The sequence below is a fragment of the Leuresthes tenuis genome, unplaced genomic scaffold (genome assembly GCF_036924035.1).
Source record: "Leuresthes tenuis unplaced genomic scaffold, fLeuTen1.0.hap1 SCAF_21, whole genome shotgun sequence".
Classification (NCBI taxonomy): domain Eukaryota; kingdom Metazoa; phylum Chordata; class Actinopteri; order Atheriniformes; family Atherinopsidae; genus Leuresthes; species Leuresthes tenuis.
In genome coordinates, this window is record NW_027325375.1 from 10213521 (window position 1) to 10226953 (window position 13433).

Here is a 13433-nt window from a genome sequence, read left to right on the forward strand (position 1 = left end):
TCGCCTTCATGCTCCTGGGTCCAAATACAGAGCCACAGTACAAATCTCTCACCATTACTGTGTATTTCAAAAGTCACACAACAACTCAACAAAACCAGGACACTCCACCACTAATCCTTGCCTCAGGAAAGGATAGAATATGTGCCTCATGTATGTGGATATCTACTTGGCCGGCCTGCAAATTTCTGTGTCAATGTGACGTATTTTTAAAGGTCCATGTGATGTCATTAATGTGTTTAAACAGTAAATAGATATTAGAAAAATCGCCCCATCACTTCTGTCTCCAGTTTTCTCTCTGTGTCTTTAGGCAACAGTAGCTTTGATCTCTGACAAACCTAGAAGCCGCACACCAGCTGGGTCTTTTAAATGTGAACACATAATGTTATCCATAGACTCTTCAACTGCCAGTGAGCTGGCCTTGAGCAAGGCACTTCATGGAGAGTATGTAGAAGCTCAGAAAGCACATGCTGCTTGCAAATCAGCCCAAAACAAAATGGATTCCAGTTTGCTGCTGTTTTTAATCATAATCTAGCTTTTAAAATTGACTACTTCTCTTATGTGGGTCTGTTCGTATAAACACAGGGAGGCTGAGGAACCTTAAGGCAAAATTGTTTTAGCAAACAGCTTGCTGACATTATGAGTCAACAAGCGGCATCAGTAGTGGTATGCTGTAGAACTTCGATCACCTCAAACAGATTCCAGCAAGAAGCAGGGAATAAGAGAAATGTCAAGAAAATGTAAAGCATTAATCCTGTCTTTGTCTTTATTTGTCTTAGATTATGCAGTGTGTCTTGTGTTAGCTGTCAGTCTTTGTGACATTTTAAATTCTTTAAAGAGTGACAGTAGTAACATTTTAACAAATCTGATGGCAGTCCCAAAACTAATAAAAAAAAAAAACAATATTACACTCTGAAATAATATCTTTGCAGATGTAAACTCCCACATTCACTTCAGTTACTGAAAAAAAATCCATTGATTTCAGTGCCCACCGCCCACTAATTTTGTCACTATAACAATGACAAGAACAACTGGAGAGTGTAGTGGTAAGATTGCTGCCTTCATGTGGGTGACTGGAGGTCAAATCCTGACCTTTCTCCCTGCCTGAAAAAGGTACTACCTCTAGTAGGGGTCCTTAGGCAAGACCTCCTTACACTATCTGCCTACCTGGGACATGAGTGTAAGTTGCTTTGGATGAAAGCATCTGGCAAATGCATGAAAAAAATATTTTCTTTAACTGTATTTTGTTGAATAAATCGGATTAGTTACTTCTGATTGCACATACAATACACTCCTAAAGAAACTCCACAGATGATTGCAGGGTAAATGTTTACATGACCATGATAGTTCCTCTGGTTGATTCCTAACAGTCTGTCATTTTTTGTGCCTTAAAAGTTTCCTTCACCTTTTATGATTGAATATGCCTGTGATGTAACATTTAGCCATGTGAAAAAGAAAGACCCTTCAGTTTTAAGGATTTCCCATATTTAGACACAAATATCATCCTGTCCTAACCAGGGGCCAGATGCACAAAACTGTGTATAGATGCATGACTAAAATTGAAAACTAGATGCTCGTGCACAAACCTGATTTTCACTTCTATTTTTAGCCAGGAGTGGAAGCAGACACTCCCCTAATTTTCCATTTGCAAATCGACACTTCGTTTGCAACACAACTGACTAGGCATGGGGGTGAAAGCAACAGCAAAGAGGAAGTACAGATTTAACAGAAAATCGGTTTTATTTGATGATCTCAGTTCTGTAATCAGAAACAGAAAAAGATAAAAACAGAACAACAGTGTTCACTCAAAACAGCTGAATTAAAAAGTAACAAGATATCAGCTCTGTAAGTTCAGAGTAAAATACCTCACATAGGTAAAAAGAAATGGTTGGATTATAAACCGGCAGCCAAAACACAGATCAGCTCAACATTACATCAGACGGATCATGGTATGTTTGCTGTTTTATTAAACAGCCCTGGTAAAGCTGACGAGACAATCTGGTGCCAGGAAGTTTGAACGGTCTCTTAATATTTGTTTTCCTTGCAAAGTCTCATTAGAGAGGTCTTCCACAACCATTACAAAACAACGCATAACTGTGGTTATTTATGGAACCCACTATTACTGTAAATAAGAGCATATGGTGAAAACTGGCCATAAAAAGTCAAATCTGAAGAAAAATAAACGGCACTATCCTAATGAGGAAGCTCTGAGAAAATCATTGCTTTGTTCAATGATGAATCACATAAAAACATGTGTACACATGTTCTGAAGAAGCTGTGAGATCTGCACATTATACCCTATATATATTTTTTTCTTTATAAAGAAGCTTTTGTGTGGGAAAAGGCAAACACATAGTTTTTATATGTACACAGTTTATGTACTTGGGTCTTGGTCTTAAAATGATGGGGGAATAAAAACTTAGATGAACAACACGTGACATCAAAATCCAGAGGCTCTGCTTACAAAATAACAACAAGAAATGACTGCTTCCACATAAATTAAGATGGTTAATAGTAGTCAGGCACCACCTGATCAGGAGCCATCAGCAAGTGTAAGTAGAGGTTTTGGACGTAATCAATTTGACGTCACCAATTGGTTTTGCAGGCTTCTGTTTTGAAGCCTCAAGTGTGTCATTTGGCTGTCACTGTTTTGGGTTTATGGAGTGAGAGGTGATGTGCAGAGGGATGAATCTGATTTAGAACTACAGTAAAGGAACCTCTGCAGGACCATCGGATAGCTACAACAGACCCACTTTTCACTCAAAGTGGCAACACCCTTAATTGGTGCATAAATGTCAGCTTTTACACACTTTGAATGGGTAACTTATATGAATAAATTAGATTATTTGCTACACAGTGCACTTTGCTTTACACACCTTTAAAAATGTCTATTTCTGCTGTAAAACTGGGAATTTTAACTTTTAGAGTCCCCCTATGGAATGAACTCCAACTTTTTGCGCTGTAAAATTTCTTGACTAAAACTGCAGTGAAGTTAAAAGAAATACAAACTTACAAAAAATACAACCACTTATTTATTGATTGATTTGAGTTTTTTGTCTAGTTATTCATTCATTCATTTATTTAATTCAGAGATCCAAATTTTTAACTCTTGAGATTTTCTTTTACCCATAATTTGCATTACTAAATTCGATAACATTTATTCATACGATGAAAAAAGATTTCCATAAACACAGTGTACCTTTTCACCCAGCGCTGGAATACATCATTGGCTATATACCAGTTGCATCAAAAGCAAAATGCTTGTTGTCTTTGGCAAATTGCTGGGAACTGTGAACCTACACTGACACTGATGCTCTCATGCGAAGCCTGAAGGTCACCTGATGACTTCCCATGAGCCTCCTTATCCTTTTCAAATGCAATGAAACTGTACATTGTCGAAGTATGCATTGAATGTAATAAAGCTAAACAAATGTGTGACCCTTATTCTCAACCCTGGGGCCTTATGGCATCATTTGAGAAGGTGATAACAGCCTATGATGCATCAGGGTGTGCTTGTCTCATTTCAGTTTAACAACATCACTGGGTAGGTGGGTCTTAAAAGGGAGCACGGACACAGATGGGCTTCCATTGTGAAACCTTATCGCCTTCTTCTTCCACTCGATGTCCTATTAGACCTCAGGCCAAATTGAATCGAATTCTCTTCCTGTTGTGCCACCATTATGGGAAACATCTGCTCTTTGAGCATGGTGGCTTGTGGCCACGGAACAAGTGGGTTCCCAGTCAGAAGAAGTTTTCTGTTTATAGACTATTTTGTTTCAGGTGAATTAATCAAAACATTGGGCCACTTTTGGTGATACAGCACTTCATCTCATCTAAAGTTATGTCAGTAATATTGTGCAAAACAGAAAATAAATACTTTCCATCAGCAATAATGCTGATTTATTCTACTGAAAAACTCCAGTCTGTTTTGTTTATGTGAGTGTTAGAGCTGGAATTTTACAAAACATTCAAAATCTGTATTTTAGAAACTAAAGCAAGAAAAAACTAGAAGCTGTAACTCTATGTTACTAAAACAATAACAATCAAATATCTTTAAAGCAAAACACCTGAAAAATGTCTTCTAAACATATTACATATTATTATCCCTTAAAATACAACCATCTGCATCATCTCAACTCGGTATGTCACATATTTAAAATTTGAAAGACCTACAAGGATCTTTTGTGCCGCTGTTAAATCTGAAGTTGGGTGAAAAAGCCTTTCTCAGTTGTTAAGTCAAACACTTTTCTGTATATGCCCTTAAACAAAGCTGTCAAACATAAAAGCAGTCTTCCAAGTCAAAGTGTAATGTATCCAGAGCATGTTACGAGGAGGGCAGATATTTGATCCTGAGAAAGAGAAGTGCATAAATGTCTCCTCAACTAAAAGGTCAGGAGAAATTGTTGAGAGGGTTTAAAGAGATGGAGCCTCCTTACAGCATCACTAATGTTCCAGCTTGAAGGATTTCCTGATCGATCTATATCTTACCCCTCATTCCCTCACCTCCTTTACTCAGCTCTGAGTCACTACCTACACACTACACAATCCCTACATGGATATGATTTGGAATGGTCAAATGCTACCAAAGGAAAAACATTAGCAGGACTCTAAAAAAAATGCTGTAACACACATTCCTCCTGCTGCTGCCAATAAGGCGTTTTTCTCCAAAATGGTTTTGCATTACTAATCAATTTGCTATGAATGCAATCTGAAATGATATTCACAAGCATGAGGACGATGGCTCCAATAAGTGCTTGAAACACTTGTCAGTAAGTTGTGCCCCTCTTTTAGTAATGCCTCCATTTTTCTGGGCCAATCCAGCATATCCGTTTACCAAAGGACTGCAGCTGCAACATTCAAATTGTGTCTGGCTTTTTCTTTCATAAATTTTCATCTACATACAAAGTAAAGTTTGATTCAAGCTTCAGTTTCATGGGGGAATGTTTACTCAGTCCATGTCTTAGCATGAAATCAGATCACTCTGACTAAGTGCAGATCTAAGATGTTAAGGACCATGTCAGTTGTGACGTGATACACAGTGAACATTGAAATGAAGCAGAAAGATATTTGAAGGCTCTGTGGTTCCATTGCAGCTAAATCCTGAAATGTACAATGAAAATGTAACATGAGAAGTAAAAACCAGTCTGAAGTTTGCTTTTCAGATGTTTTCCTCATCTACCATAGTTATGGGAAAGTACATCATGTGTTATAGCCACAGATTTGTGAAGATAAATAGATTACAGGACTGCAGCTAACACAGAAAATAAAAACAATATGAAACAAATTCAATCTACCACTTGACTGTGATGGTGTGGGTTCCTTAGTCATCCAGGTCATGGTAATTCTAAGAGCTTGAATTAAGGCAACTGTTCTTAAAGAACGAAGAAAAAGATGTCCAGTTGCCCTTATTCAAGCTCTTAGGATTGCCAATTGAATAATAATGAAAGCTTTTTTTCCCTTGTATCTTGATAACAGATTCTAAAAAAAGTTTATAGTGTTGCACAAAATTTCAAAAAGAGTCAAATTCAATTTCTGTTTTCATAACGTTGCTGAATAAAATATTTTCACAGATGTCTCCTTTTAGGTAAAAGTATTTCTGAATGAAGTTAAGTTAAAATGTCTGCTATCCCACTACACTTCTTTCAGTGACAGGTCATGTTTAAATCTATAAGGGAATGTTTTAAATGTCACAAGCAAAGCTTCAACATATTTAGAATCATCAGTTGACTCAACATGGAAAAAGAGTAGCAGAGGGACTTTGCAGTGGACACCTAAAGCTACCCAACTCCTTGTACAGCCAGAACAAATATCAGCATAGATTGAGAGATTGATCCAGAAGAGGCAGTAAAGAGAGCCCTTGTGAGCTATAAGCTTAGGCTGCTTGCTATTTCTCAATACAGTCTACCTGGGACTATTGTCCGTTTGAAGTAGAATGGAACGGATGAGATGGGAACTGTTTGTGGACACACCCAGTGATCTGGCTCCACAGACCTGGCAGCTTGATATGGGGGGTGGGGGTGGGGGGCGGTGCATGTTCTGCACTGACAGAGCACAGGACACAAGAGAGAGGGGGGGGGGAGGAATGTGCATTTGCATTAGTGCTTGATGCCGGGGTACATTAGGACCACGGATACAGATTTCTAACAAATCTCTATCGTTTTGAAAATATACACTGCTCAAAAAAATAAAGGGGACATCTAAAAAACACAATGTAACATCAAGTCAATCATATTTCTGTGAAATCAACCTGTCGAGTTAGGAAGCAACACTGATTGTGAATCAGTTTCACCTGCTGTTCTGCAAAAGGCACAGACAACAGGTGGAAATGAGATCTTTTCTGGCTGATGTTTTGGTCACGTTTGCATTTTGTCAGTACTCTCACCCCTAGAGGTAGCATGAGGTCTACAATCCACCATTAGGTACCGGGATGAGACACATTGTGAGACCATATGCTGGTGTAGTGGGCCCTGGGCTACTTCTGATGCATGACAATTCTAGGCCTCATGTGGCTGAAGTGTGTCAGCAGTTCCTCCATGATGAAGGCATTGATGCTATGGACTGGCCTGCCCGTTCCCCACACCTGAATCTAATCGAGCACATCTGGGACATCATGTCTTGTTCCATCCACCAACGCCACGTTGCACCACAGGTTGGACGGAGTTGACTCCAGGATGCTTTAATCCAGGTCTGGGAGGAGATCCCTCAGGAGAACATCCGCCGCCTTATCAGGAGCATTGTAGGGAGGTAATACACACACACTATTGAGCCTCATTTTGACTTGTTTTTTTTTATTTCCACTTAAGTTGGATCAGCTTGTAATGTGATTTCCCCTTTTACTTTGAGTATGATTCCAAATCCAGACCTCCATGGGATAATAATTTTCATTTACATTGAAAAGTTTTATGTTATTTTGTTCTCAACACATTCCACTATGTAATGAATAACTATCTTCAACTGGAATATCTAATTCATTGAGATCTAGGAAGTGTTATTTTAGTGTTCCCTTTAATGTTTTTGAGCAGTATACTATATTCCCATGACATTCTTCATCAGATCTCATATCTCCTTTATGTTAATGTGTATATATATGTTTTTTTTTTTTCATCAGAGAGACTGCGTCTTCCTCGCCTGTACTCAATACACACACACACTAGTTATAAAGAATAAAATAGTAAAACACACAAACCACATCACTTTTTAATGTTGAATAAATCACATTTCTGTATTTCCTTTAGGACCCGAATTCAAGCAATTCTTGTCGAACTACCAATGTTCTGTCCCCATTAATGGTTAAAACACATATGGACATGACTCATTAATATTTGGATCCCAAGTTATTCATAGACACTGAATGACCTTTCCAAATAATGGTCATTTAATCTTCAGTTATACTGTGTAGATAATGTACAGGTGGCTACAGATACTGAACGTGAAATCTGTTAGTTTTCACAACAAATTTCACAACAAATGCCCAGATAAACATATTTCTTTAAGCAGTTGTGACATGACCACTAAGAAAAGACTGCTTGAAACAAATTGCTAACAAAAGGAAGTGAAGGACTGACGATACAAGACTGTTAGAGACCAACTTCCTGTGGTTGATGCTATCCCTCTGTGGGGGTTTAAAAGAGCCTCTGAAGTTCATTCTCAATTTTCAATCAATTATTCTCAGTAGACAGGAAGTACCGGACACTAGGATGTAATATGCTGAATCTGCAGGGGCTCAATTAGTGGAGATGGGTGTTTTTTTTTTTTTTTTTGAGTCTTACTAAGCAACATAGACTAACAAGAGTTGTATATTTTCAAAGAAAATTCATAACGTAGCTCTAATGAGGCACGATTTGCAGATTAAAATTAAAGAATATTTAACCAGTGTGATACCATTAGGGAAAAGTGGAACATTTCATCGTTGATGCTTTAGAAGTACCAATAAAACCATCCATAATTCATAGTATGAGTTGCCTTTGTGGTTCAGGAGACTATTTGGATGATGGAACAACTAAGCAAAGTAAAATTATGTGGTGGTCTTCTGATTTAAAACATGCTAAGAATCTATCATTTACTTATATCACGTCCCCTGCTGTGCTGACTATGACTTGATATAAAATATTTACAAACCAATTAGCCAAAAGTTCAGCTTTACTGCAGGGTAAAATATAATACATTTTTATTCATCAGCTCTTAGTGAGGCCTCGGAACGCCATAACCGGTGCTAGTTTCTTTCTTCCGGTCTCAAGTGTCCAGCTTTTTTTGATCATGAGTTTTATAGTGGGTTGTGGAAAGCTAAAGTCAGTGTAAATGGACGTGATATGTATGAAATGGAAGCATGTAAAGACTGAACCTCCTGACTGATGATATGAGGCTTTGCAAAAATAATTCTACAAGTTTCTGTTTGCAAGGTTTTTGCAAATTAAACAAACCACAAAGAACACCAACATTTTAGATTGTCTATCCTATACCCTATTATAATCTTCTTTAAGATTCACAAGCCTTAATTTTAGTTTAATAAATACATTTTCCAAACCAAAATTTATTTTCACCATTTTCAAACACGCTTTTCCTGCTGCTCTAAGAAAGCTGCTTGCACCCATGACTTTTGTAAACGAGAACCTGTTACTATTGTAGATACTTTTTTTTCCACTAAAGAAAAACAAGGGAACTGTTTTTTGGGAGCAGGTGTTTAATTTAGAACCAGTTATCCCCTTTTAAACCACCTCTGACTTCAGCCCAGAAAAAAAACTTGTGTTGATATTTCTTTGCTGAGCTAGAGCAAAGAACATCTTAGTCAACCATTCCAAATGTTGTAACCGTAATGTTTAAAAATTCAGAGCCAGGATAGGGTCTAGTCTGCTTTAATTTTTTTTTTAAAAAAGAGCATAAAAAGCTGAGCTTCACCATGGCTGGGAAGAAGAGGTAGAAATGAGCTGTGTTCCATTCATTTTCCCACTGTTTATGCCTCGTAAATACCATCCTGTATTGGAAACGTTGGTGAGCGTTGCAAAAAGTTCTCCCTAACACCGACTGTTGTCTGAAACAACATTTAAAATTTGGACTGGTAATATCAAGACATCAATTTGCAAAGAAAAATAGAGAAACACTGTGATCTGTGAAGATAAGCTGTGCGATTTTCAACAGAAATTCAAATTACCATCAGTAACAGAAGGAAGATCAGACATGTATTAGAGAAGATGTTAAAAATGATGCAGTGACATGGCTCTCTGATTGTGGAAAATTAAACCAGTTCTTGTTCTGGCTCTAGCACCATCCCTGAAACAACACTGAACCGCCTTGGTTGACAAAGGGAATATGAGTGCCTGTTAGAGACTGTCCAACAAAAGCAAGGGTACTAGTTCTCTTTCCTTTAAGAATGTCTTGTGACATATCTCCATATCCAACATTTCGCAAACATGAAACCTAAAACAGTCATGTAGACAGGTGCATGTGAAATTTCATTTGAGGGTTAAACTGTGCAGTATAACATAGGAAACTGTCACGTTCTGATACTGCATACTCCTTGCCTTCAGGCACCTAGTGCATATCCCAGAGACACAAAAAGTCTTGACAAAATATATACAACACTCGGGGAATGAGAACATGTTGATTTACCTGGCAAAATGTAGTTTGGTGCTAGGAAGGTAGTGTACAGATTTTTATTATTTAGGACAATAGGAACGGATTTATAGTCTTGACAGAAAAACAACCTGATACTCACTAAATCCTAAAAGATATCATTGCATCTATGACTGTACCTTCTGTAGAAATTACTGTGACAATTGTGATTATATCAGAATGAGCAATTACTGGACAGTGAAAAATGTACAGGTTACAGTTAATGTGTTATCTATTGTATAATCTTTTCTTACTTTATTTCTTGATCTGGTGTGCTTTTCTTTTCAGCACTTTCTGAATACATTTGGAAACTTAAGAGGTTTACAAAGACACTTTTAAATTCAATTTCAGCTGCCATGAGACTCACCAACAACCTTAACAAGTAAAAAAAACAGACCTCTGTGCATAAAATTGAGAGGAGCGCAGAGGCTAGAAGTAGGGTGGTTCCCTCCAACTATAATCACAAACTGGGGCTAGTGAAGTTTCAGATCGTGTTGCCTCAGCTCACTGCAGCCCCCAACATTGCTTGGCCTTCTGCTTCTTTACAGCCAAATGGAGGCACAGGCCCTGCATGCATTAGTAGTGTATTGATGAAAAGATGCAAATGCCTTGTGGCAGCATAATCTGTACTTCAATACGATCTGAGGCTGATGCAATCTATAGGGCTACAGACAACAGGGTTTCCCATAGGGGATACTTTGTGTGTGGTTAACTGAGCCTCCAATCATTATACAACAGTCTTTATAAAAGGATTTCCTGCACACAAAAAAATATGCTGAAGGAATGACTTAATCATTTTATGCATGCAACTCTAAGAAAAGCTCTCTAGTTTTGAGATTTTCTTAATTTCACTTGGCTATGAATTCATTTCTCTTGTTATTATTTCTGCATGTACATCCCATCTGTGTCAGAATTTTTAGTTTAACTTTTTTATTGCTGTTTAAGGTCCAAATTTCCATTCCTCAAAAACATTTTACCCCCTTGCTGAATCTCCATACTCTCATTCCCCCATGGTGATCGGTGTAGCTTAATCTTTTTTATGAAGCATAACAGACATTTTAATCTAAAATGATGGCATCTCTTTAAATGAATGAATACCACTTGTGAAATATACCTCACAATTTTGAATTGGGGGGGAACATCTCACCCATAAGATGAGTGAAAGAAAATATATCAAGTTACACCCATGACGCTTGGAGCATGTCTTCCATTTCACTCAATTCACCTCAGTGTCATTACGTCATTTTGACCAATCTGTCAATGGCTTTGCCCAAAGGACTGCAAGGATAGCGCTGATGAATGCAGTTCACCCAGACAAGATGTTTCAAATTATTGTCATATCATTCCCAAACTGGAGCTAACTAAATGGGGAAGGATCCTCTTTTCAAGGAGTCTGAGCTTTGTGGGTCTAATTTTACTCCCTGGTAGACTCTTCTTGACATTCATTATAATCACTGTGAGTCTAATTAATGTTACATTATGGTGATTTGTAGGGTATACATTGGCAGTCTTTCATTGTATTTTACCAGATTCAGGCGCACAGGTCTAATTGCAGCCCTTTGGGGATAATAAAGCTCTGCTGAATATCGTAAAAGGATACAAGTGTGACCCAAGATACTTATTATTACCATATATATGTTTTTAGCCCTCTGGTGTTAGCCATTAATATGCCTGGGAAAGTTTCAATGTAAACTAGTTTATGTATATATATATGTAAGAAAACTGCAAATAATAAACTTGGATATAGAGAGCTTTTTTGAACCCCTAAGGTTGCATGTTATATTGATTTTTTTTCTTTTTTTTTTCTTTTTCTTCACCACTTCCTGACTGAGAGTAAAACCGAAGAGACATCCCTGAGGAAGGAGGAGAAGCAGAAGAAAGTCAATCGTAACCTCATTTTTACATGACTGCTACCAATAGCTTTTTATTTATTTGTGATTGGAAACAAACACAAACACCAAAATCAATTTATAGACCATCTTCATTTATTCTTAAAAACTAATGCATATATCATGTGTTGTTACAGTACTGTGTTCTTTAAAACAGTGCTGTGATTTTCAGAAAACTGTAGTTAAAGGTGCAGTAAGAATGTGCTCAATCACTTTGTTCTTCAAATCATTAATGTATGAACAAATTGTAATCTAACTGAAAATCTAGTCTCTCCATTATTTTCTAAGTTGCCAGAGAATTGATATTTATGTAAAGGACTCTGACTTACTGCAGATTGATTTGGAAAAAGGAGCCTCAGTGTTACCTTGTGGTTGTGTAACCCTATAATGTCCTGCCATGAAGCGATAGCTCAACTTTAGAAAAACAAAAAAACAATGTTTATTTCTTATCATTCTTGCTTCAAGGAAATGAAATGAAATAAACGGCAATGTCATCTGACAAAAACATGTCACACGTAAGAGACCACATCAACTCCACACATTTAATAAGAGCTTTCTCACTATTTTATTGACCTCATTCACGATTCATCAATTAGTTTTTTCTATACTCTTACTTGTGAATGGTTCAGGGTAGGAGGATGAAATATATGCCCGAGGTTAGACAATTATACATGTTCAGGGATGAATGTTATTATTTGGTAATGTCAAAAACATCAGCCTACACATATGTTGCTTTCTCATATATTTAACCCTGAATTGTGACACTAGGTTTTGCACATGTCGGAAAACATACCCTCAAGACATTTTCTACCAGGAGACACTATTTTGTGCGTCCTTGTAGTGAATAGATGATCAAATATAAGTAAATCTACCTTAAAAGTTTCATAATCCATGACTGTGTCTATTGCTGAACGATTGGGTCATGTGAAAGACAAAGACTAAGATTCATGTTTTTCTTTATAAAACTAAAATGATTATGGGGATTTTATCAAGCAAATGGGGAAAACTGCCTCAGATGGTCTCCTGAGGTTTCAAATGTTTGCAGGTATTAAAAAAAAAAAAGAGGTGAAGCAGCACAGTGGTGCACAATCCCTTATTATAACAGTTTTTAAGGTTGCTCACAACAAATTCAAAATTAGGCTGCAGAAATAAATCAATACATAATAAGAATATAATTAGCAAGGACAAAACGACGCACAACAAAATGCACACCAAGCAACGCTCCTAATTTGTGCTTGCTTTATAACATTTAAATCATATAGCTGAACAAAAAAAACCTAAATTGAAAGATTGATTCTTTTGTGGACTCATTATGTTGAAACAGGTTCAGAACACTATGTTTAGATCTCAACTGAGACCTAATTTATGCACTGATGACATCAAATAACTTTTGCACCAAATTCTTTTGTATGAATCAACTTTAATTTATGGGTGGTCAGCTAAATCTTCCAAAGCTTTTTCTCTATATTATTATCTCATCTTTTTTGTTTTCTAATGGCAAAATGAAAATGAGACCTCATTTAGGCTCCAAGGGGAAAGCTGCTGTAAGGAAATAGGATCGGTCTGTAGACATTAATGTTATTTGCTAAGGAGCCGTAGGCATCATCTAGGTGGATATTCCTTCCTTGCTTTTGATTTACCTGACTCTGATCATTAAATTTCATTGCTGATGGGGGTACCCTTTATCTTCTCAATGGTGTACATTTCATTTAGTCATGCTGTTAACATTTTTCTAACCTTTGTTCAACAAAGGTAATAGTTTAAAACCATATCCTGCTTTACACTTGAGAGCCAGCCAGTGTGACTACAATCATTCTCTTCTTTCTGACACCAGAACAGCTGGGGGTTTAGTTCCTTGCTCAAGGCACCTTGACAGTGGTAACTTTGAGTAGGAAAGTTAGTGTCTTTCATTGATGACATGACATGAAATCTAACACT

The 13433-nt window shown here is 37.2% G+C and overlaps 1 protein-coding gene across 1 annotated transcript in view; it reads right to left on the reverse strand.

Annotated features, from left to right (window-relative positions):
- tmem132e (transmembrane protein 132E) overlaps window positions 1-13433 on the reverse strand; it is a 394285-nt gene that overhangs the window by 129446 nt on the left and 251406 nt on the right. The gene's annotated exons all lie outside the window — the stretch shown is intronic.